Source organism: Phyllobates terribilis, unplaced genomic scaffold (assembly GCF_046119375.1).
Source record: "Phyllobates terribilis strain yellow unplaced genomic scaffold, ASM4611937v1 Scaffold_8__6_contigs__length_399053987, whole genome shotgun sequence".
Lineage (NCBI taxonomy): Eukaryota > Metazoa > Chordata > Amphibia > Anura > Dendrobatidae > Phyllobates > Phyllobates terribilis.
In genome coordinates, this window is record NW_027362768.1 from 14,558,191 (window position 1) to 14,585,410 (window position 27,220).

Genomic DNA, 27,220 nt, shown 5'->3' on the forward strand with positions numbered 1-27,220 from the left:
TTCCCAAGATAATCCATTTTGGTTTCGTTTTTGTATGTTTTATTGTGAGTCCGTAAAAGTGGCGTAATACCTCTGACAACGTTGTTGACAGCAGTGACCTGGGAGTCAGAAGTGCTTCCAGGGGTCTTCTCCATGCTGTTCCCATGTCATTTGAGCACTGTTCCCATCGATTTGGGTCATTTTTAGGCTCTCTGCAGACTGCTGGGGAGAGCCGCCTGAAAAATGCTCGAGTTTTCCATAGACTTATATTGGGCTTGTTGCTCAGGTTCGGTACCCGAGCATTCCAATTTACTCGACCCGAGCATCGAGCACCCGAGCATTTTAGTGCTCGCCCAGCACTATAACAGAGGTTTTCTGTCTCTCCTTTCCTCCATGTGTATGTTACAAACTATTGCAAACTTTCCAGTTATGAAATCTGAGTAAATTTATTTGTGGCGAATCAAATTTTTGGGAAAATTCAGCGAATTTGGCGAATTGAAACTTCAAAAGATCTTCTCATCTCTAAATGTCATATTTTACACATCCTCCTTACTGTCTTCTGCTGTGAAAACTATACAGAAATTTCAGATGACAAGCTGATATGCAATATAACCAACTTTCTGCAGACTACTATATATTGAAAATAACTTAAAAATTATATATCCTAAATAATATATACAGTACAGACCAAAAGTTTGGACACACCTTCTCATTTAAAGATTTTTCTGCATTTTCATGTCTTTGAAAATTGTACATTCACACTGAAGGCATCAAAACTATGAAATAACACTTGTGGAATTATATACTTAACAAAAAAGTGTGAAACAACTGAAAATATGTCTTATATTCTAGGTTCTTCAAAGTAGCCACCTTTTGCTTTGGTGACTGCTTTGCACACTCTTGGCATTCTCTTGATGAGCTTCAAAAGGAAGTCACCGGAAATGGTTTTCACTTCACAGGTGTGCCCTGTCAGGTTTAATAAGTGGGATTTCTTGCCTTATAAATGGGGTTGGGACCATCACTTGTGTTGGGCAGAAGTCAGGTGGATACACAGCTGATGGTCCTACTGAATAGACTGTTAGAATTTGTATTATGGCAAGAAAAAAGCAGCTAAGTAAAAAAAAACGAGTGGCCATCATTACTTTAAGAAATAAAGGTCAGTCAGTCTGAAAAATTGGGCAAACTTTGAATGTGTCCCCAAGTGCAGTTGTAAAAACCGTCAAGCGCTACAAAGAAACTGGCTCACATGAGGACCGCCCCAGGAAAGGAAGACCAAGAGTCACCTCTGCTTCTGAGGATAAGTTTATCTGAGTCACCAGCCTCAGAAATCGCAGGTTAACAGCAGCTCAGATTAGAGACCAGGTCAATGCCACACAGAGTTCTAGCAGCAGACACAGCTCTACAACAACTGTTAAGAGGAGACTTTGTGCAGCAGGCCTTCATGGTAAAATAGCTGCGTGGAAACCACTGCTAATGATAGGCAACAAGCAGAAGAGACTTATTTGGGCTAAAGAACACAAGGAATAGACATTAGACCAGTGGAAGTCTGTGCTTTGGTCTGATGAGTCCAAATTTGAGATCTTTGGTTCCAACCACCGTGTCTTTGTGCGACGCAGAAAAGGTGAACGGATGGACTCTACATGCCTGGTTCCCACCGTGAAGCATGGAGGAGGAGGTGTGATGGTGTGGGAGTGCTTTGCTGGTGACACTGTTGGGGATTTATTCAAAATTGAAGGCATACTCAACCAGCATGGCTACCACACCATCTTGCAGCGGCATGCTGTTCCATCCGGTTTGCGTTTAGTTGGACCATCATTTTTTTTTCAACAGTACAATGACCCCAAACACACCTCCAGGCTGTGTAAGGGCTATTTGACAAAGAGGGAGAGTGATGGGGTGCTACGCCAGATGACCTGGCCTCTACAGTCACCAGACCTGAACCCAATCGAGATGGTTTGGGGTGAGCTGGACCGCAGAGTGAAGGCAAAAGGGCCAACAAGTGCTAAGCATCTCTGGGAACTCCTTCAAGATTGTTGGAAGACCATTTCCGGTGACTACCTCTTGAAGCTCATCAAGAGAATGCCAAGAGTGTGCAAGGCAGTCATCAAAGCAAAAGGTGGCTTCTTTGAAGAACCTAGAATATAAGACATATTTTCAGTTGTTTCACACTTTTTAGTTAAGTATATAATTCCACATGTGTTAATTCATAGTTTTGATGCCTTCAGTGTGAATGTACAATTTTCAAAGTCATGAAAATACAGAAAAATCTTTAAATGAGAAGGTGTGTCCAAACTTTTGGTCTGTACTGTATATATTTTTTTTCTCATTGCTTATATGGCACCAATATATTCTGTAGCCATGTACAAACACTGTCAACATGAAGCTCATAATCATAATATAATGCGCACACACTGGTATTAACCTGAAGAGAAGACAGTTTTTACCAATCAGTATGATTGTGGACTGTGACAGGAAACCAAAGTACACAAAAACAAGGAAAACCATGGTATGTTAAGAGAGAAGTGTGTACTCTATAAAGATGTTGCCTTTGGCCTGATTCATACACAGATCTCCAGTGGTGCAACCCAACAGTGCTGACCACTGTATTCTGATGTAAAAGGTGTGTTCTTTTCACAAAATAGTAAATATCGTCAAGATAAATGAAGGATTGTTATGAACAACTCATGTATACAAGAGAGGTTACAAATACCTAGTTTGAAATAAAAAAAAGAAAATAAACCATCCTTAGAACATGGTAACAGTAGTGTTGTATTAACTTCAGTTTAACACTGAAATGCCAATACTTGGGTTGTTGAAATATGCCATCAAAAACTGGAATTGCAGTAAAATGTAGCACATTTTGCATAGAAAAAAACATAAAATTCATCAATTAAAAACTCTGTCATCTTTATTAAAAGTATCTTAATAGAACTGAAAACAAGTGACTGCTGCAACTCTTCTAACAATGCATAGATGGGGCATTCTGTGTTACAGATAGTTTCAATTTGACTTGTGTCAGCACATTTGTTTAAGGCAAGCGCCAAGACATTTTTTGAGTACTATCCGACCTCCTGGAGGATTTGTTGTGTAGAGCAAAGTCCTGGCAACAGCAAAAGACTTCAATAACAAAATGTTTAGAAAATATTATTGGTTTCTATTGTATAAAGTACATTTTGGATCCTGGTCTAGTATGAACAGTAGCATAAGATTAGTGTTCTCATGGTGCCCCTGGTGATCTCACTGAGGTCACAGCAGTTCATTGTCCCGGCTCGCAGTGAAGTGAGCCTGGGAACACCCCTTCAGTAACCTCTATGACATCACCGCTTGTCACTCAGGCTGCGCTCGCAGCACCTCATTGTGTCCTGGTTTACAGCCTGGACGGTTGCATCTTGGCACTGTTCAGGTTATAAACCAATTATCGTAGACATGGATTACAGTGTGGGACATTAATTCGGACAGGTATTATGGTTGTTTTTTATTTTAGTTTTTTTTAACAGGAGACAAGGGCCTCAGGGGATTTGGTGTAAAGGTGAGTATAAGTGTTTTTTTTATTTTATTCTTAATTTTACACTGGATGTAGACAGCGGGGGCTGCCTACAACTCTCAACATTGTCCCTTGCTTGCACTGATCTCAGCGCGAGCAGGGCACAATGATGAGAACTGCCTCCAGCAACTGCACTGGGAATCAGCACGAACAGTACCGCTGATTCCCAGGCACCGGTACGTGTCATGCTGATGACACACAGATGTCACCCGTGTGTCATCAGTGTGCACGTGTGCAACACGCATTTTGTGAAAAACCTGACATGTGCGCACATCCATTGAATACAATGGGTGTGCGTATGTCCGTATTTGAGGCCCTTTAAAAACAGGCAGCATATGGACAAACAAAACGGAAGTGTGAAATGGGCCTTATGGCCAGATCACAGTGTTTCATATAATGTCTTCTCAAAGCCTGGAAGTAAAATTATGAAAAAACCTGCTGGCAACTGATGCAATGGATGTATATGAAATCTGGAGGCAGTATACACAAACATTTACTGCCAAAAGGACTCATTTTATGTGCTCTCCACAATAAATCTAGACTGTTATTTTGGTGTTTTATTTTTCTACTTCTTCAGACCTATATTAAGTTATGTCAAGTGATTTATTCTATTTTTTGACCTTGCCAATCAGGTTCATTTGCACTTAATGTGCTGTCTAAAAACATTTTTGTATTTTTCTCCAAAGCCTACATATAGCGATTATGAAGCAAAGTAAACGGCTTTTCCATTTGGTCTCTCTGACAGTGAACTACGGTAGTTTATCTTGCAAAGAGATAATTACTGCTACATTAGTCCATGTTTTTCATATATAATCCTTGTTAAGCTTTTGATAATACAATTTTCGAATCAAAGATGAGTAAATCTGATCTGTATGCTGTAGGTTATGCATTTTTAATTTCTTTTATATTGGATGGCAGATGTCACCATACAGTACAGGGCTGGTGTGGCTGCTCATTATATATGTCAGCATTGAATATTCCACCAGTAAATTGAGAATATTATGAGTTTCACACAGCAATTTTTCATATTTTATTAAAGAAATTTATCTAATTGCATATTATTCCTATTTTATGCAGGGCTATTAATATTACATTGTCACCAGGGTGGTGTAAAGTGACGGATGGACACAAATTCAGACTTGTTAATCAGACAATAACATTTTAAATAGATTTATTTAAAGATTGATATTTTGTTGTACAATCAATACAGTTCTTTTAAAAGGTAACCTTAAACATTTCCATAGCGTTTTACTTAAAAAAAATCTAAATTGTGGCTATATGTTATAGGTAATTTATAATTGTTCACTTTGAATGTCAGCATATTGATTGCTTTAAATAAGCAGGTTGATATTATGATTTATTAAAAAAAAATCATACAAAAGCAATTCTAGAAAAAAAAGTGAGGTATAAACAAGTACAAATTTGCAATTTACAATAGAAAATCAACAGGTAATAGGGTATGTGCATATGGAGTCTTTTAACTTAGTTTTTAGAGCAACAAAGCAGCAGCCACATTTTTTAAGTGAAAAAGGAAGCTATTAAAGTGAATCTGCCACCAGGTTTTTGCAATTTAATCTAAGAGCAACATAACATGTAGGAGATGAGAGCCTGATTCCAGGTTTGGGTCACTAATTAGGCTGTGTGCTGTAGTTTCAATACAATCAGTGTTTTATCAGCAGGAGATTATCACTTCAGGACTACATCTCACATGCAGCCCAGTCAGGCTAGACTGTGTAATCCCGCCTCTACCACTGATTGGCAGCTTGCTGACAATGCACAGTGTACACGGGAAGCTGCCAGTCAGGGGTGTGGGTTTGGATTACACACAGCTCAGAAGTCTTAGCTCTGCTAAATCTTCATCACACAAAAAGGAATTCTATCAAAACTGCACCAAGTAGTCCAGTAAGTGATACATTCCCAGAATTAGACTTTCTGCCTCTACATCATAAGGTCTGCTGTTGTAAACCCCTAAATTGTAGATCTCCCTTTAATCATACATTTGAGTAAGAAGTCCTGGTGATAATGAAATAATGTCAAATTACAGTTTGTCAGTGCTTTCTGTTGATAATCAGGGCTGATGGTTTTATTAATACCAATTTGGGGTCGATGTATTGTTTTGATTGGTTTTAAATGCATTTTTTAGGGAGATGTGATGACCAAAAAAAAATTAATTTTGGAGTTTCTTTTTTTCTCTTTATGATTTGGATCAAGTAATTTTATATTATGATCATTTTGATAGACCAAACATTTACAGATGGAGCGATACCAAATATTTTTATTTTTTAATTTCTTTAATTTTAATAAGAAAGAAGAGGGATTATTTACATTTTTAGATTTTTTTTTCCTGGTGTTACAATTTTAGCAATGAAGAGTGCAATTAATTTCACAGAGGAGCATGCAAGGGGATTAAGTCTCCTTATACTGGCGTGCCAGACCTGGCATTTTACTCCCCACAAGGAGAAACCTTACCCCTTAGATCCCAGCAATGAAGAGTGTATTTTGAAGATATTCACTTTAATAATGCTTATGCTGTGTTTGCATTAAAGAGCTTGAATTGGGATGGATATAATTGTAGGATACCTCAAAGGGCAATACACATCTTTTCAGGGCAGTTGGGGAGACGTTACCAAAGTCCTTTACATGAGGCAGAAGTATAAGGCATGCACCTCTTTTTAATGAAATATGAAGGTCTCCATACCGATGGGAATTTTTTTGCCTCCTGGAACAGTTGGGACAGATAAAAGTAATCTAACCAGGAACAGGTCGCTGTGTCATGGAAGGGTGACACCTATAACCCGAGCTTCTAATAGCAGAAATAAAGCTGATGTAGAACTTTTAACTTCAAAAGACTGCACCATAAGTATGCTTGGGGTTTTTTTTCTTAGTATTTTTCCTCTTTTCCAATAAAGCAGTGCATTATTGCAGTCAAGAAAAAGTAGAATCGTAAATGATTTCCAGACAAGCAATGATTCCATTCTAAAGTAAAGTGCAGCACAAATATAAAAACAGCATCTCTTTGCACAGTGGATGAATGTATCTGAGGTTATTGATAAGGAAATGACAATTCAGTCACAGTACATTTGAAATTCAGTAAAAGAAGTCAAGATTTCTGGTATTCTTCAAAATCTATAGAGAGTTGTGCCACCCTGGCCGGCCGCTGCGGTAACGGTACTGGTGCATGGCGGTCCGAGTGCTGGTCAAGTCCGACCAGGGGCGCGCGTCAGTCTTTGCCAATTGTGGGGCTAATGATTAAATAATTAAAAGGTTCGTGAAGCCAGTTGGATGTTCGGGCCTGGTATGGCCGGGCACTGATGAAGGTCCACGGGAGTTAGGTGGTGATGGACAGTGCCAGATGATTAACCATTCCCCACCAGGGCTGGCTCCCAGGGGAAGTGGATCAGGAAAGGTGCAGCAGATAATAATCAGCATTAGACAGGGTAATTATCAATTTGTACCTTTTACTGAAGTTCTGCAAACAGTTCCAGAAGATTCCATACAGCTCACACAAAAGGTTTTGGTCAGATCTCCATGGTGGGAGTTCAGTTTCTCTGCTGTAAAGTGGTGTAGCTTTCCTGCTGCTAATTATATTTCTGGGAAAAGATTGCTTGGATCTCAGGAATCCAAGATAGACAGGTACTGTATACGTGATCCCTTCCAGCGAGCAGGTAACTTGAATCCTGTCAGAACACTTGCTTCCTCTTGCAGCAGTATTCCTGATTCTATGCAGCTGCTGAGCTCCTGGGCAAAGCACTTTACTGTTCATTATATGAAGACAGAGCAGTCTCTCAGTTTACCATGGACTCTAGAATCTCTGTGGCTCAAGGGACTGATACCCTGCCTCATGCAGCTTGTCCTTGCAGAGAGCACGCTGTTCTCCTCTTCATCCGGACCTCCATGCTGCTATTTCTTCCCACATTCCAACTTCAGTAGCACCTCCCCTCCCCCCCCGAGGGATCATGCACAATTCCAAGAATAGGCAAAAGTGCACAATCTTCCAGTAAAAGATTGGGTACAATGTGTGGATGAAGTTTTCCCAGCAGAGAAACCAGCCCTCACCATAGCTGGCAATACATATAAAAGTATATCACACATGCAGGCATTTTGTGCCACTACAGACACGGGTGTCACAGAGTCATATGGGAAAAATACCAGAAAAAATTACAACACCCAGAGAATGATGGGTTTTGAAAAATATGTGAAATATGGCAGAGCCTCAAAAAACACCACGAGATTGCTAAACAAAGGCATCCTTTAAACACATTAAAAAAATAAACTTGGCCTTGATTCATCAATATGATTACGTCAGAATTCTGTAGTAAATCGCTGTGAAAAGTCACAACATTTTTTGCAAACAGTTTGCAACTTTTGGTGCTTTCAGGCTAGTTTCCTACAGCTCCACAAAAATGAGCAGAGCTTGAAGAGACTGGCATAAAAAGAGTGTGACTCTTTGCTTAACTCCCTAAACCTGATCACTCACTCATGTCACCTGCACCTCAAAAGTATCTCTAGAATTCATCCTTTTTTAACACTTACTGTTGCTCTGATTCATTTTTGCCTGTACTACTGCAACTCTCTATTAAAAGGGTGGTCCAAAACCTAGAATGCCATTTCTAAATATCTATCCTTACACCCTAACCACTTTTGTAATTTGTTCTTTTACACAATACCCTAAATATTTCCCAAAACTAGCTAATCCCTAAATATATTTTTTTATGTATTTTCTGTGATGTTTAGTTTGAAAAGAGTCTCAAATGTGATGTCACTGGAGGCTGGGGCTGCACTCACTCCCTATAGCGTCCATTGCCCCTCCTGGAACAGGATATCACAGGGGAAATGCTGCAGTTACTTGTTTCTTGCATCACCACCCCCTGAAAACATCTTGGATCCTGGGTGATGGACTTTGTGGAGCACCAGCACTCTGCTTCTGTCTCCGCCACCACGATAGCTTCTGTGAAAGAAGACATCATTAGGGGGTGTAGATAGAAGCAGTGAGTGACACCAGTGGTGCCCCACAGATTCTAGAATCGCCCTCAAATGAATCGTCATTTGAAAGTGGTGCCAGAAGCTGAGGGGCAGTACTGGTGTCATTTACTGCTTCTATATCTGCTTCTGATGATTTCTACTTTCACAGAAGCTATGGCTGCAGCAAAGATACAAGCAGAGTGCTGGTGCTGCACTCACATCTCCCACAGTGTTCACATCACCTACCTCATTTTCTGAGAAAAGTGGCGCAGACATAACTGCAACGGCGTGAGGTGAGAGTCCACTGATTTTATTTTAATTGATGTCCCGAAATTGATTTAGCAGGGGTTGTCCAGTAGTGGACAACTCCTTCGAAGGTTGCATATAGGCACATACTTACTGTCCCTCTTGGTAAAACCAGCCCTAAAAGTACTCAAGATAAAATTGAATAGAATTTTTAAAGTGTGGTATCTATTTCCACCATCCATTATATTTCTAGCAATGACAAGGAAAGACATTATATAGATAATATATTTTCTTTCATGAATTGACGTTCTTAACACTTCATCCCATTCAGACTGAATTCTTTTAGCACCTAGCTGTGATTTATATCTGAGGCAGTGCAAAAGGAAATTCTTGTCAAAGGCCATAAATATATACCATCTCCATGTTCCCTCTGCTATGTTTATATCTCACTCTTTGCCTCGTGTTGATCTGCATCCTTTATTAAATCACTCCAAGATAACACTTCATAAACAGCCAAAGAAAGCCATAACGAAGGCTTCTAATTAGCTGATCATCTCACTATAATCACTTCCAGAATACATTATCCGTAGGGTAGCAGGGGAGAAAAGAGAGAAACATATGCCATTTCTATCTTTCTATATATCTATGTGTGTAAGCAATGCATTTCAATCATTGTTCCCTGCTGAGGTGGAGAAATTTCTCGATCTGAAATGATTGTGCTGCCATTTGATGATAATTAGCTTATCTGTACACTTCTATCCTTTTTTAATCAACAAAGCCGCTTTGTATTGTGACACTGCGCTCAGTAAATCTACTAGCTGCTAATTCTATAGCATAATTATATTATGTTTTATATTAATTGCTTAACGGTGTTGGGAACACGGAACTGGGGGTACAGTAGAATGATAATGCTGAATATACGGTAATTTTATGCCAATGAAATAGATTTGATGTATACAGAATCCTACTATCTCTTTTATTCGCTCCTATTATGCTCTAGTTATGTCACAATCTAATAGTTTATATACATACAGATTACAAATAATCAAACTAATACCCAGCGTCTAAGAAAGGAATAGTGTAATGATATCATAAATATTTTTGGCAAAATCTTGCACGGTAGGGACAGTAGGGCTGATTAATTAATGTATTTGCATCTAGTCATATCTAGAAAGCAGCTTATGCCTTTTTTTCAGCATGTACATTCAGTTTTTTATATGAGTATTAAAAGGAATCTGTCACCATTTTGGAGTTATCGGACCTCTACTATGGCCATACAAGGTATAGAAAAGTAAATCTATACATACCTGTATGTCCCATAGTAGAGGTTTGATTGCAGTGAAATCTGTTTTTATAAACTTCATTTTTCACAGGCTTGGCATCCAGGGGACACCAAGCAAACCCCTCCTATGTGCTTATTATTCCCCCAAATCCCTGCCTATATGCTTATTTATCATATTCCCCCCTCCCCTGCACTTCACAGGGCCCTGTGACGTGCACTCTGCTCCCTCTTGTGCCGGGCATGCGCAAAGCGCCGCTCACATAGTGCGCGCTTTGCTTCATCCCGGCCCGTCTCTCCGTGCACTGCGTGCAGGGTTCTGTTGCGCAGGCGCCGGGAAGTGACACTGACTCCCCGTCTCCTGCTCAATAGAAACCTGTGGCCCAGTGCACGGAGAGACTGCTCAGTTTGGCTGGATGGCCAGGTCTAGGAAGACTTCTGGTGGCCCCAAACTTCTTCCATTTAAGGATTATAGAGGCTACTGTGCTCTTAGGAACCTTGACTAATGCAGAAATTCTTTTATAATCTTGGCCAGATCTGTGCCTTGCCACAGTTCTGTCTCTGAGCTCCTTGGGCAGTTCCTTTGAGCTCATGATTCTCATTTGGTCTGACATGCTGTGAGCTGTGAGGTCTTATATAGACAGGAGTTTGACTTTCCAAACCAAGTCCTATCAGTTTAATTAAACACAGCTGAACTCCAATGAAGGAGTAAAACCATCTCAAGGAGGATCACAAGGAAATGGACAGCATGTGACTTAAATATGAGTGTCTGAGCAAAGGGTCTGAATACTTATGACCATGTGATATTTCAGTTTTTCTTTTTTAATAAATTTGCAAAAATGTTTACATTTCAGTTTTTTTTTTGGTCAAGATGGGGTGCAGAGTGTACTTTAATGAGAAAAAAATGAACTTTTTAGAATTTACCAAATGGCTGCAATGAAGCAAAGAGTGAAAAATCTAAAGGGGTCTGAATACTTTCCGTACCCACTGTATATATATAGCTCTGCTACATACATTTACAACTCTGCTACATAAACATACACACAGCTCTATTACATAAACACACCCATAGCTCTGCTACATCAACACACACAGCTCTGCTTCACACTGTATATACATATGCTATATTTAGAGGTTTCTTGACCTTGACCTGAAAGGTCCTTCACCTAGTCAGAAACGATAGCATCTGTGCAGTTTTGGTGATGTGCAGGTCATGGTATCTCTTCGGCCTTGCACAGATCAGACAGATTAGAGTCGGGCTGCAGGAGAAAGAACTGCTGCTGCATAATTCTTTGGTCATCAGGAAGGACACTTCCTCCTCGATCACAGGAAGCTGCCTTCAGACTATAACATGTACATTTTTCTTAGCAAGATTTTTTTCTCGCTAAAAAGTCTGTCTTATAGTCCAAAAAATTAAGTATATGGAGGATAAAAAAGTCTACACACACCTTTTAAAATGCCAGGTGTTTTGCATGTAAAAAAGTCATACTAAGAAAAAAAAAATCAAAACTATTTCCACCTTTGCTGTTACCTTCAATACAATTGAAAAATAAACTGAAATCTTTTTGAGTAAAAAAAGAAAAATAAAGAATAAAAATAATGTGGTTGCATAAATATGCCCATCCCTAAACTAATCCTTTGTTGATGTACCCTTTGAATTTATGACAGCATTCAGTCTCTTTGGGTAGAAGTTTATCAGTATGGCACATTTAGAATTTGCAATCTTAGTCCACTGTCCCTTGCAGTAGTGCATCAAATATGTCAGCATCTCCTATGTACAGCCCTCTACAGGACAACTGACAGATTTTCATCTAGATTCAGTTCTGAGCTCTGGCTGGGACATTTCAAAATGTTCACCTTCTTGTGGAAAAGTCATTCTTTTGTTGATTTGGAGGTATGCTTAGGGTCCTTGTTGTGCTGAAAAGTGAAATTCCTCTTCGTCTTCAGATTTAAAGCAGAGCCCTGAAGGTTTTGCTGTATGATTGACTGAAATTGAAAAACTGTTATGTTTTCTCTCCACCCTAACTAAAGCCACAGTTACAGTTGCCAAAAAAACAGCCCCAAAGAATAATGCTGCCTCCACTATGCTCCATTATGGGTATGGTGTTCTTTTTGTTATGTACATTTTTGCCAAACATACCTTTTAGAGTTATGGCAAAAAAAATTCCACCTTGATCTTATCTGACCTTAATTCGTTTTTCCACATGCTTGTGGCAGAGTTGATGCAGGTTTTGGCTTAACAAACTGGCTACGATATTTTACTTTTTATGTTTTTCCATCTTGCCACCCTATCCTACAGGTCAGATATATAAAGAATATGAGAGATTGTTGTCACAACCAGTTCTTGCCAGAAGTACCTGCAGCTTCTTTAATGTCTTTATTGGCCTCTTGGCAGCCTCTCCGACCAATTTTCTTCATGTCTTTTCATCAATGTTTGAGGGATGTCCAGTTTTAGATAATGCCAAATTTAAGCCACTTCTTGATGACCATCTTCACAATGTTCCATAATATATCTAATGCCTTGGAATTCTTTGTACTCTTCCCCTAACTGATAACTTTTGACAATGATATCCTTTTGCTGTGTTGTAAGCTGTTTATCGGATATGGCTTGTGCTGTAATATGCAACTAATAAAATGTCAGGAAAATCCTACTAGAACAGCTAAACTTTTTATGGGCTTATTCTGAATCACTTAAAATGATAGCAGCTGTGTACTGACTACTATGTAAAACAAATTTAAATGTGATTGGCTTATTCTGAACACAACCGCATCCCCAATTATAAGAGACTGTTCACAGATATGCAACCATAATTTTAGTTTTATTATATTTTCCCTCAAAATGATTTACCCTCAATGGATTTGTACAGATTATGGATGACATTAAAGATGGAAAAAGTTCAGAAATTTGTCTCCTTTTTAAGACAATTTTAATGGCATTTATGACATTTTAACAGGGGTGTGTAGTCTTTTTATATCCACATTATAGATAAATACAGGTGTGGTAAAATGCTGCAAAGTATAAATGCTTTCAAACATAAATGTGTTGAAAGCTTATCTGTATCAATTAAAAACATGTAACGGAATGCTGAGTGAACAAAACAGAAACTTAAATTAATATTTGGTGTGTCCGTCCTTTGCCTTCAAAACAACATCAATTCTTCTAGGTACACATGCACAAAGTCAGGGATTTTGTAGGATTATAGACAGTTGTATGAGTAACCAATTATACCAAAACAGGCGATAATCATCATTTTCACATATGGTTGAAACACAGACATTAACTGAAACAGATACAGCTGGTAGGAGGATTTTTATAGATCAGACTTTTATGAATGCAGCAATACAAAATAGGTGTATTTTTTATTGTTTTAATTTGTAATGGGGCAAAAATGAGGGTGATTTGAACTTTTGTGTTTTTTAATTTAATTTATATTTTTAAAAACTTTTTTTTTTACTGTACTTGTTAGTATCATTAAGGGACTTGAAGCTGTGATCGTCTGATTGCTTGTGCTATATATAGTGAAAATCACAGTCTTCTATGAATGCCAGCTACAGGCTGCCTTTCACAGGAGAATCGTAATGACAGACATAGGAGTCTTCTGCCGACCACCGGCTGTCCTGACATCCCACCAGCTACCTGCAATCACGTCATGGGCGCGCAGATTGGTGCGTGGAATGACGCGCCAGTGTGTGTTAAATGCAATTGTCACAGATACAGCAGCATTTAATGGGTTAACAGCCACGCGTGGAGCTCTGCTCCATCCTCGGCTATTAAAGGCACATGATGGATGATTAAATCAGCCATCACCTGCCGAAAAAGATGTGTGCTCATTGTGTGAGACTGCATCAAAGGCAGGAACATGACATATGATGTACTTGTACATGTTTTCAAGGGTTAACCTTATGGGATATGCTAGAGGTGTATGTCAAATAGAGCAAGCCAATTAATAACAAATCTATTTTTTACAAATTGCTAAAAAACAATTCAGATTTGCAGAATCACAATTTTTCAGGACTTGCCTCAAATGAATCCAGCAAAATTGCTGGCTAAAATTTTATTTGATTCTTTTGAGGGTCAGAAATAAAAAAAAGGTTATACTTATATGTCCTAGGCCTGCCACTCATGTGTCTTCCAAATGAAGCTCTTCGCTCAGTTTTCTCTTTGATATTCTTATTTTTCATCTCTTTGATCTTTGGTACTGGTCTGCCGGTGCTGACTACACCACACATGACATCCATAATGTGCGTTGCGACCCACATTACTATGTGAGGCTTAGTAAGGGCTGGTTATGAATAACAAGTATCACTTCGAAATGCGCCAGCCTTAATTGTTAATCTTTTTTGGGACTTTTTCTTCTGATTAATTATGCCATTTTTTGTCACATGATTTTAACTGGACACAAATAAATGTTTTACATTTTATGAAAGTGCTGGATCTACTATTATCTTTGGATTCCCTTTGTCGTGGACTTGAGATCCTTTGCACCCACTGGATAGGTGAGCTGATCATTTCTCTTCTAAGGGCTGGAAGATCCCAACCAAATAGTAGACTAAAGAGAAGACCAATCTGAAGCAAACACAGGATTTGGCAGGGAGCTGTGGCCTCAAAACAGGTGAGGGGCAGGCCTAAGATGGGTTAGTATATATTTTTAACCCCTTCCTGGTCCTTCATTTATTTTACTTTGGGGTCAAGTGAGACCTCACATGATGTCAATGACGTGTTTCATGCCCCACATGACCACATGAGGCAAATCGAATCTAATCTTCTGGCCAATTCGAGTGAATTTAACAGAAACAAATATTTGAATATTTGCTCATTTCTAATGCCAAACTATTATGAGATAAGACTACTGTTGTAAAGTAAATCTAATTAATTCAGGCTTTTTTTGGTCAAGCATTTAACAATACCTCTATCATAGATCATGCCCTACCTTTGCTACTATCTTTGCAAATAACAAGGTATAAATATTTGAATTTTACATTAAAATAACATGAATTCCATGCATGTAAGATGTGCTGAAAATTGTTTCTGCATTTGAGTCCTATTTCATGTATTGTGAAGACTTATTTCTGGAACAGATGATTCAGTATATTTGGTACTTTGTGAACATCAGACCCCTTTTATCAATACAACTGATAATTCTCTGTATTGGCACTGTTGTACATACTGTTATTTGTGGTTTGAGACAATACAAAGAAGAACGCTAAGAGTTCATTCTATAAACATGACCACAAGATGAACAATTATCATACCTCACTCTCATTTCCATGCCATATAATTTGTAAATATTTAGCATAGCATGTCATTTATTGAACAGACACCATGCAATTAACGCTTGTCACTTACACACACTTGATTGAATTGATTAGTGTACATCCAATTATGGTGATGAATGAATAGTGAAATTAACATCTACTGAAGCAGTAATTGTCAGATGATTAGAGTTGGTTATAGTGTGCAAACAAATGAAAATCCCTATTTATTTTGTTCTGATTTCACATCGTTAAATATGAGACTTTTTCAATACATAGACAAATCTTAAAGGGGTTCTCTGAGAATAGGAAAACAAATGTTAACCAAAGTAAATAAAGCTTTAAATAAATTCCTACATTTCTTAATTAGCAAATTAAACTAGTTTTGTCTACATTAGTAAATAATTTAGAATTGAAATGGTCCTATCTTGTTATACTGAGTAAAAATGGACCTAGAATGTTAAATAAGACAGGTGCCTGTGAGCATACATAAAGTAGTAGCCTCACTCCCTTTCTCCAAGAGTAAAAGAATGTGCTTCCTGTGGACATTCTGATACACACTGCTCAAAAAAAATAAAGGGAACACTTAAACAACAGAATATAACTCCAAGTAAATCAAACTTCTGTGAAATCAAACTGTCCGCTTAGGAAGCAACACTGATTGACAATCAATTTCACATGCTGTTGTGCAAATGGAATAGACAATAGATGGAAATTATTGGCAATTATCAAGACACCCTCAATAAAGGAGTGGTTCTGCAGGTGGGGATTGCAGACCACATCTCAGTACCAATGCTTTCTGGCTGATGTTTTGGTCACTTTTGAATGTTGGTTGTACTTTCACACTCGTGGTAGCATGAGACGGACTCTACAACCCACAGAAGTTGCTCAGTTAGTGGAGCTCATCCAGGATGGCACATCAATGCGAGCTGTGGCAAGAAGATTTGCTGTGTCTGTCAGCGTAGTGTCCAGAGGCTGGAGACGCTACCAGGAGACAGGCCAGTACACCAGGAGACATGGAGGGGGCCGTAGGAGGGCAACAACCCAGCAGCAGGGCCGCTACCTCCGCCTTTGTGCAAGGAGGAACAGGAGGAGCACTGCCAGAGCCCTGTACAATGACCTCCAGCAGGCCACAAATGTGCATGTCTGCACAAATGGTTAGAAACCGACTCCATGAGGGTGGAATGAGGGCCCAACGCCCACTTGCACCCTGTGCACCCTGTGCTCTTCACAGATGAAAGCAGGTTCACACTGAGCACATGTGACAGACGTGACAGAGTCTGGAGATGCCGTGGAGAGCGATCTGCTGCTTGCAACATATTTCAGCATGACCGGTTTGGCAGTGGGTCAGTAATGGTGTGTGGTGGAATTTCCATGTGCTCGCCAGAGGTAGCATGACTGCCATTAGGTACCGAGATGAGATCCTCAGACCCCTTGTGAGACCATATGCTGGTGCGGTTGGCCCTGCGTTCCTCCTAATGCAGGACAATGTCAGACCTCATGGGGCTGGAGTGTGTCAGCAGTTCCTGCAAGATGAAGGCATTGAAGCAGTGGACTGGCCCACCCATTCCCCAGACCTGAATCCGATTGAGCACATATAGGACATCATGTGTCGCTCCATCCACCAACGTCACGTTGCACCACAGACTGTTCAGGAGTTTGCAGATGCTTTAGTCCAGGTCTGGGAGGAGATCCCACAGGAGACCATCTGCAACCTCATCAGGAGCATGCCCAGGCATTGTAGGGAGGTCATACAGGCACGTGGAGGCCACACAGAATACTGAGCCTCATTTTGACTTGTTTTAAGGACATTACATCAAAGTTGGATCAGCCTGTAGTGTGTTTTTCCACTTTAATTTTGGGGTGACTTCAAATCCAGGCCTTCATCGGTTAATAAATTTGATTTCCATTGATGATTTTTGTTTGATTTTGTTGTCAGCATATTCGACTTTGTACAGAACAAAGTATTCAATGAGAATATTTCATTCATTCAGATCTAGGATGTGTTATTTGAGTGTTCCCTTTATTTTTTTGAGCAGTGTATTACTGGAGATACTAGGAGTATTGAGCAAAGAGGAGGCAGCTCACTCTGCTGTCTACCCTGATTATCTTATGTAATTCTGGAGACACCATGAGTTAGAAGAGGCTGCTCACATTGTCTTTTTTATTTAATACTTGAGATACCAGGGATGCTGAGGTAAAAAGAGGTTGTGTTATGCCCCTGGATTCGATCTCTTGAATTTGTGGTCTGTGGTCGGGTTCTCTTTTGCCGAGCCACAGGAGACACACCTTTTCTCTGGGTGTTTGAGTTCTGCTATTCTGGTTACAGTATGTCTAGCTTAACACAGGTGTTCATTTAAACTGTTTGTCTGTACTATCACATTTCAAGTGCAGCTTTAAATACCTTCCCATACTGGCGTTTCCTGCTCGTAATAGACTTTTGTTGGTTTGTGTTGGTTGCAGTTGTTTTGTGTGATATTCCTTTACTCCTTAGGAAACTGATACTCTAGCGACCTAGGAGCTGCTAAGGACATTCAGAGTTAGCCGCCATCGAGTGAGGGCGCCATTGTGTTATCTTGGGATGCCAACTTTCGCAGTCAGGCAGGGTCAGATCAGGATCAGAGAAGGGCTTTTTCTTGTCAGAACAGGGACCTGTCAGATTCAGGTGGTTGCCTCCCTGGTTTGTACATTACCCTTATGAAACACTTTGGCAGTCATAACATTATCACCAGCCCACTGTATTATTTTTTTTGTGCTAAGTAGCCATCATAGTAGCTATCCTTGTCCTTGGGGGTGGCAAATATCAAGCAGCAATATCAGCATGTGCCGCGATGCAGGTTCTACAACACCTAAAACCGCCTTCTGAGCCTAAGGTAAATATGCTGGATTGATTCGACAGGGACCAAAGTAAGTTTTCTATCTTTCTTTCTTCATGTAAATAGTTTTTTCATCTCTGCCCTATTTCATCTGGAAGTGAGAGTCAACGTGTGGGTATTGTTCCGGCATTGCTCTGTGAGATCCTCAGGCCTGGGCATTTTCTCTGCCTGAGGATTCTCCAGTGCTTTCCTTAGTAGATATTTTTTTCTCTGCTCTGGGGCTTATTTATGATGACCCTGATAAAGTGGCAGATGCTGATTCAATGAACCAAAAGTTGGTTCAGGGAAAACATAGTGTGGAGGAGTACTGCTCTCAGTATAGATGCTGGGCAGTGGAGACCTCCTGGAATGACCCATCTTTCCGCAGTCAATTTTGCCAGGGTCTTACTAGTCAGATACAAGATATGATGGCTTATGGTCCTTCCCCATTGTGCCTAGAGACCATTTCAGTGGCAGTGCATTTCATAAGATGTCTTAGGGATAAGAAAAAATTTGAGGGTATTTTTGTAACTCCTTCCTCTCATTCTACTAAGGCAGGAGAACCGATGCAGATTGGGGCCTGCAGAGCTTCCAAGGAGGGAGAAAAACTTGAAACACCTGCTCGTTTCAGTCTATACTGTGGTAGAATGGGTCATGTAATGGTTCAGTGTTTCAGATTCAATAATGAATTTCTTAAAGCTAAGGAAAGAAAGTGTCACTAATATGTAAGGACACTGATTCTAAAGTTTTGAAGTTATCTCACATACAGACTGCTGGTTGTTTTTTTTACAAGTAGCGTTGGCTACCAAATCTGGAGCCATAGTCACCTATGCATTTGTTGATTCAGGTTCTGCCTTAGATCTCATTGACAGTGATTTTGCTGCCGAGTGTGGGTATACAGTTGCAACTCTTGGTCATCTGTTCAAGTAGCCGCTTAGAGGTTCTAAGGTAAGAAGAGGTAGCTAACACTGCTCTTCTTCATGTCTTTACGATATAATACTGGAAATACCATGGGTGCTGATGTAAGAAGAGGCTGCTCATACTGCTGTCTACCATGTCTTTCTGTTCCAATACCTGAGATACCAGGAGTGCCGACATATGAAGAGGATGCTCACACTGCTGTCCTCACTGTCCTTCTGATCCAATTTTGGAAATACCAGTGGTGCTGAAGAAAGTAGAGGCTGCTTGCACCACTGTCCACCTTGTCTTTCTTATCTCATACTGGAGATACCAGGGTGCTGAGGTATGAAAAGGCTCTTCACACAGTTTCCCTCCATGTCCTTCTGATCCATTTTTGGAAATACCAGTGATGCTAAAGTAAAGTAGAGGCCGCTTACATTGCCCTCCACACTTTCTCTCTGTTGCAATGTGAGAGTGTGAACTGTGATAGCAGCAGGAGAGCATTAGGACCCTGGAGTTTTGCCTGGCTGAGGTCAGAGCAGGGGCAGATCAGGAGACCCTGTGTGTTCTCAGAGTGTCTGCTGTGTGAGACGCTGGATGGGGTGTCTGAGGAGAACTACGAGGATTGAACTGCAACAAGACTCTCTCACTACAAGATTTCCTGTGGGGGTTGAACAAGTGCTGAGCTGGGGAAAGCTGTGTGGCTCTTTGGAGTTTTTTTTGGAAGTCCATGCTGAGTGACTAGAGACTTTGTGCTGAAGCAGCCAAATGTTGAGTGAGAGTGAAAGAGACTGAGGATATCATCTCTGTGACGGAGTGCGTGGTCGGTGGTCTGGAAACAGTGAGTGACTGCGAGAGGAGAGAAGGGGTCCAGTACCATTCACATTGAGAGGATATTGACAAGCCTTGTGAAGAGTTCTTCCCAGACCTTAACCTGAGGCTACAGGACTAAAGTCCCCGGCGTGTGGGCTCGGCATCGGCCGACAAGACAAGGAACCTTTGCTGTTTTTGTGAACATTGCTTTTTATTTGGCGCCAAACTTTTCCCAGGACTAGCTGCAGCCACCGCGATTCACAGGCCTGTGATAGACCACATCTGAAGTTAACGGTACCGCAACTTTAAGATATCCGGGTATCCCTGTACTAGGGGAATAAAAGCAATTGGTATAGTTTCATTAATTTTTATTGCTAATAGTGGTAGGATTGTACTCAGTGTGCCATCTCAGGGATCCATATAGATCACCCTCACTAGATCGACACAGTGTTTGGGTAAAATTGTTCCAGATCTTTAGAATAATTCACATAAACTGGAAACCTTGAGATTGGCACATTAATTTCAGCTTTTGCTGATTGTGTGTAGTTAGTAGAGACTAGTGTTGAGCCACCCCCGTAGTGTTCGAGTTCGGTTCGGTTCGTCGAACACCCGTGTGTTCGCCGAACTGTTCGTCGAACTGTTCGTCGAACACCTTCGAACACCGTTAAAACCAATGGCAGGCAAACAAAAACACATAGAAACACATAGAAAACACCTTCAAAGGTGTCCAAAAGCTGACAAACTGCTCAGAAGACACAACTAACACATGGAAAAGTGACAAGTACATATAGTCATGCGAAAAGAAAAGAGGTGGAGGAGTAAAAGGAGGGGGAGACACAGATATAGGCATGTCATGCCCTTCTAAAATCCAAAAAGTGAGAAGCCGAGACGGCCAGTCCGCTCCTGCCCGTGCCACCTCCGTGTCGCCGGGTTTGTGCCAGAGCCGCGGTGAACCCTGACGGCCAGCCCCCCTCTCCCAATACTGGTGCCTGTCCGCTGGTGGGTCGAGAGAGCCCCCCTGTGGTGGAGGCAGCTCTAAGCTTTTTAATTTAAATTGTCCCTCTAATTTGAATGAATACACTTTAAATCCATTTACAAGGATCTATTGGCGGGCAAGTCTCATGCCAGCAGCCGCGTAATTCCAGCTCCAGTAGCGTCCACTAAAGCTGCTGCAGTTAAAAAGCTTTTATAAGGATCGAGCTCGGCTGTCCAATGCAAGGCATCCTAGTGCCAGTCCCAGCCCCTATGCCTTGGGGTGCCTCCTGATGCTCTTCACTAAGTATCCCGTGGTCCCGAAGCATTTCCTTTGAAAAAATTAAGTGTCCAAACTACAGGTGGTGTAGCTTGCTTAACAGCCGGGATAATCCGCTGACTAGCAGACACTGCTACTAGGCACAAAGTATTTCCTGGGCTAGATGCAGTTAAAAATTTGTAAGTAGATACTCTCGTTGGATGCTGAGAAAGCATTCCATAGAGTCTCCTGGCACGCCATATATGATTCTCTTAAAAAGCTTGGGGTAGGGGTCTAGGGGACCCTTTTATAGCCAAAATCACGGCCCTGTATCACAATACGTCACCTAGGCTGAAGATAAATGGAACTGTAGCACCGAGGGCTCGGTTGCTACAGACGTATTGCACCTCACCCAGAGGTGTGATATCTCACTCTCAGATAAGGATGGAGTGTGGATCAGGACCCGACACCTGCATGCATTACACCACATTGCCGTGGGGCAGGGCGACCAATATGCCCCTGAGATGGGCACGACAGTCCCTGTCCCTGGCTGGAGTGGGGGGAGGGAACACTGAGGAAGGGGAACCCTGCAGTGCAGGAGCAGGGAGGAAGCAGTTCCTGGGTGCATTGAGAAGGGAGTATAAAAGGTGGGCACCATCTTAGTTCAGTGCAGAGAAGTCTGAGCAGAAGTGGCAGGGAGCAGGGGCTCTGCATGAGCTCTGCTCCGGAGGCGGGCCTAGTAACAGAGGCCCAGGCCTGCAAGAGGGAGAAGGAAGGAAGAGGAGCGGAGAAGGCTCCAGGAACGAGGAATGAAGGGATCCCAGGGGTGCGGACGGGCGAGTCGCCACCGCACGCCCGAATCCACCTGCGTGGAGGGGTCAGGCCAAAGGGGGAGACCGGTCCCCGAACTAGTGGAGGCAGGAAACGACCCTCAGCTAGAAACCGGAGGCTCTGACATTTTATGTGGCGCAGCCCCTTGCTCCACCCGCTAGGAAGGCACCACATAGGGTCAGGGAAACTGGCGCCAAGTTTACCAAGAGGAGGCCCGAGGCAGCCGGACAGAAGTGTTGGTAAGAAAGGCCAGACAAAGGACACACAAAGGGGGTCCTGTGAAGCGCTCCAAAGTTATCTGGGAGTTGTCTGAGCCCCTCACCTGGTGAGCACAGTACGACGTGGGAAGCCGTTACCTGCAGACGTGGTCTGGATAATAAGAACTGTGAGTAAAGGCCCTGAACTGCATCACTGACTCCGTGTCGTTACTGCTGCTGCCCTGCACCATCACCCCCATCCTCCGCATACACTGCCCTGAGGCTATACTCCTCCCGTGGGGAGTTATGCTACGCTCTGCTGCACCCACAACACCAGCCTTAGCGGTCTGCCCTGTAGCGGCGGTTCACTCTGACCGCAATCCACGGGTGGCGTAGTCGGACATTTAAACATCAAAACCACATAAATAGTTCCGCCACTGGTTTGACCGCCCTGAGCCACGGAACCGGATCGCCGCCACGAAGACTACAACCACCAGCATCCACCAAAAAGGGTCCGGCTCCGGGTGTCCCAAGGCCCAGGGGGTGCGTCAGAACATTTTCATCACCTTTCACAATCACCAATGGGACAAGGCAGGGATGTCCTCTGTCCCCTCTCTTATACATCCTAGTGACGGAGCACCTGCTCTCATCAATTCGCCATAACCCCAATATTAGGTGGATTGAGGTGGGAGGCACCGAGTACAAGTGCTCTCTATTTGCTGATGATGTCCTAGTATATATCACTCAATCACATATATCCATCCCTGCTGTTATGGCTGAAATAGATCACTTTGTTACATGGTAAAATTTTAAAATCAATGCAGCGAAGTCTGAGGCCCTCGATGTCTCCCTCCCTAAATCCATATAGGATTCCATCCAGTCCAACTTTCCCTTTGCCTGGCCCTCACAGGGTATCAAATACTTAGGAATTCCTATTCATAGAGACCTCTCCCATCTATGTTATCTTAATTTTGGGCCCTTTATTGAACAATTCCATACAGACCACGGTTGGCAAGTTAGAACTGTAAGATTCACTACGTGAACCACTGGTGTTTTGTGGAAAAGCACATGTACACCGCGTTCCAAATTATTATGCAAAAAGTGTTTAGGAGTGATAAGGGAAGAATTTGTTTGTTTGTCAGTTAAACTCATTGATGGTGATGTGTGTCAGGGCTCTTTATATCACTGTAAGCAATTGCAGACACCTGTGCTAATTAGTTTGGCAGGTGTGTCCAATGTAAGGCAAGACTACTTAAGAAGGCTCTCTCACATTATTAAGCAGCCTACATTTTCTGCCAAAATGGGAAAGAAAAAGGATGTGTCGGCTGCTGAGAAGCAACAAATTGTGGAGTGTTTAGGTCAAGGCATGACTACAATCAACATTGTGCGATGATCAGGATGAAGTGTCTTGGCAATCAAGAAGTATGTAGCTGATTCACAGTACACACGTGTGCGTGCTGATAAGGGCAAATTGAGGACTCTTTCCTACAGGCAATTACGTCAGGTTGAAACAGCAGCGGCAAAAAAGCCTTGTCATAGCAGCAGACAAGTTTTTGAAGCTGCTTGTGCCTCCAACGTCCCCCGAACAACAAGATGCAGGGTCCTTCAGAGGTTTGCAGCTGTGCATATGCCATCCTGTCGACCTCCTCTATCCACTTCACACAAGCAGAAACGGCTCCAGTGGGCCAAACATTACATGAAGACTGATTTCAAAACTGTTTTGTTCACGGATGAGTGCCGTGCAGCGCTCGATGGTCCAGATGAATGGAGTGGAGGATGGCTGGTTGATGGACACCCCACGCAAACACGGCTACAGCGCTAACAAGGAGGAGGTGGAGTAATGTTTTGGGCTGGAATCATGGGGAGAGAGATTGTCGGCCCCTTTAGGATCCCTGAAGGCGCTAAAGATGAACTCCATAATGTATGTGGATTTTCTCAAACAGCACTTCCTGCCATGGTTCAAGAAGAAGAACCGTGTATTTCACAGCAAGATCATTTTTCTGCATGATAATGCACCATCTCATGCTGCACATAAAACATCTGCATCTCTGGCTGATATGGGCATAAAAGGGGACAAACTTATGGTGTGACCCCCATGCTCCCCTGACCTCTACCCCATTCAGAACCTTTGGAGCATCATTAAAAGGAGTGTCTATGATGGCGGGAGGCAGTTCACATCTAAGCAACAGCTCTGGGAGGGTATTCTGTCCTCATGCAAAACAATTGAAGCAGAAACCATCCAAAACCTGACAAATTCAATGGACGAGAGAGTTCAGAAGCTCCTTTCGAACAAGGGGTCCTATGTGAAAATGTAACATCACCTAGAATAAAGTTTTGAGTTGAAAACTGTTTGATTTCAGTTTCTAACAACCTGCTAATGCTTATAATTTCAAAAATGACCATTTTTTTGGTCTTTATTAAAATGAAAAGGTTGATCGAAAAGTTTGGGGGATCTAAGAGTGTGGCAACCCAGTAGTCATGATTACTTCGAATTCTGACAATATGAGGGTCATGCTGCAGGTAGTGCAGCAAGAAGGCACTTATGTGTCTTGCGCATCTCGGAGCCCCAAAATTATTTTCCGGGCTAGATGCAGCTAAAAATTATTTTTAATTTTAAATCTGGTGAAGCTTATTATAGATGGCCTAATAGGATCAGTGCTGCACACTGCTACAAAGCCCAAATTATTTTGCAGTCAAGATACAGATAAACATGATTAGTAATTTGAAAGCTTAAAACGGTTGGTAGGGTGATTTTAACCAATCATCAAGCTTTTACTCTCCCCAGGATGACACAGGGGTAGAAAAGTCGTTTCGGATCCATGATTTGTTCATCTTTATGAACGTGAGTCTGTCTACATTATCAGTGGAGAGCCGCGTGCGCTTATCTGTCAGCACACCACCAGCAGCGCTGAACACACGTTCAGACAGAACGCTGGCTGCGGGGCATGACAAGATCTCCAAGGCGTAAGTGGCTAGCTCCGGCCATTTATCCAGATTGGAAGCCCAAAAAGAGCAAGGGTCCAGTGACACAGTCGTGGCTTCAATGTTTACTTGGAGATACTCCTGTACCATCGTCTCTAGGCGTTGACTATGTGTCAGACTTCTTGTCTCCTGTGGCCTTGCAAAGGATGGGCTAAAAAAGTGGTGAAATGATTCCGCAAAATTGATGTTACCAGCAGATACTGTGGTTCTGTTACGGTTTGAGTGCTGAACACTTGACGGTCCCACGGTTGGCAAGTTGGAACTGTGAGATTCACTACGTGCACCACTGGTATTTTGTGGAAAAGCACATGTAAGATTCTGCAACAGTCTCTGCTGATACTCCTGCATGCGTGCATCCCTTTCTATGGCAGGAATAATTTCTGCAAATTTACTTTTGTACCGGGGATCTAACAGTGTGGCAACCCAGTAGTCAGGATTATTTCTAATTCTCACAATTCGAGGGTCATGTTGCAGGTAGTGCAGCAAGAAGGCACTCATGTGTGTTGCGCATCCAGGAGCACCAAGTCCCTGTTGTGTTGGTGGCGAGGTAGCAATCATGCTTCCTTCCTCTGTCCTCTCCCCCCAACCTCGCACAACAGAAATGTGATCAAGGTCTCCCTCATCTGATGAGTCTTCCATCAGTTCGTCCTCCACTTCTTCCTGGGCTCCTGCACCTTCCTCACTAGTTTGGCTGCTACCATGCGCCCTGGTAAAATCATCTCCCCCACCCTCACATGCCTGCCGCCTTGGTGCTGCCGACCGTCTGGACCTTGCAGATGTTAGCCCTTCCGCATACAACTCCTCCTCCTCTACTTCCTCCACCTCCTCTTGTGCCACCACCTGACTCCGAATTCTGTTTAACATGTGCTCCAGCATGTAAATCACCGGAATAGTCATGCTGATAATGGCATCGTCAGCACTAAACATCTTCGTCGCCATTTCAAAACTGTGCAGAAGGGTGCATAGGTCCCTGATCTGAGACCACTCCTCCAGCGTGATTTGCCCCACCTCTGAATCTCGTTGGCCCAGGCTATACGTCAGAACGTATTGCACCAGGGCTTGTCGGTGCTGCCACAGTCGCTGCAACATGTGCAGAGTTGAATTCCACCGGGTAGGCACATCGCATTTTAGCCGGTGAAGTGGCAGGCCCAACGACTTCTGTAGAGATGTAAGTCGCTGAGCTGCGGGATGCGAACGGCGGAAGTGAGCACACAGCGACCGTGCCCTCTGCAGAAGGCCATCTAGTCTGGGATAGTGGGCTAAAAATTGCTGGACAACCAGGTTCAACACGTGAGCCATACAAGGCACGTGTGTGACATTGCCCCGGCGAAGGGCCGCACCCAGGTTTGCAGCATTGTCGCACACGGCCTTCCCTGGTTTCAGGTCCAGTGGAGACAACCATTCATGAAATTGGTTCTCCAGAGCTGACCACAACTCCTCAGCTGTGTGACTCACATTTCCCAGACATTTCAATGTAAAAACCGCCTGATGACGTTGAGCCCTACTGCCAGCATAGTAAGGAGGTGTGCAGGATCCCTTCTGCGCAGTTAGAAAGCTTGTGGCATGACCAGACAGGCTTTGGGTGCAGGTGGAAGACCGAGAGGAGGTTGAGGAGGCAGAAGCAGTGGAGGAAAAATGACATAAAGAGGATTGACGCACAACTCGTGGGGACGGCAAGACTTGGACAGCAGCCCCTTGTCCTGCTGTCACCATAGTTACCCAGTGCCCAGTCAGCGACATGTAACGCCCCTGTCCATGCCTACTCGTCCAAGTGTCTGTGGTGAAATGCACCCTGTCACACATAGAGTTTCTCAAAGAAGCGGTGATGTTGTGTGCGACATGCTGGTGGAGCGCAGGCACACCTTTCTTTGAGAAGTAGTGCCGACTGGGCATCTGGTACTGGGGCACTGCGACGGACATAAGGTCTCGAAAATCCTCTGTGTCCACCAGGCGGAAAGGCAGCATTTCTGTAGCCAAGAGCTTGCAGATGGTGAAATTCAACCTCTTAGCTTTCTCATGGCTAGGAGGAAATGGTCTTTTACTTGTCCACATCTGAGGGACCGAGGGCTGGCTATTGTGCTTAGACGGGGTTGATAAGGGTGTCCCCGGCAAACTGCCGGTCTGTGAGGAAGATGCAGGCGGACATGT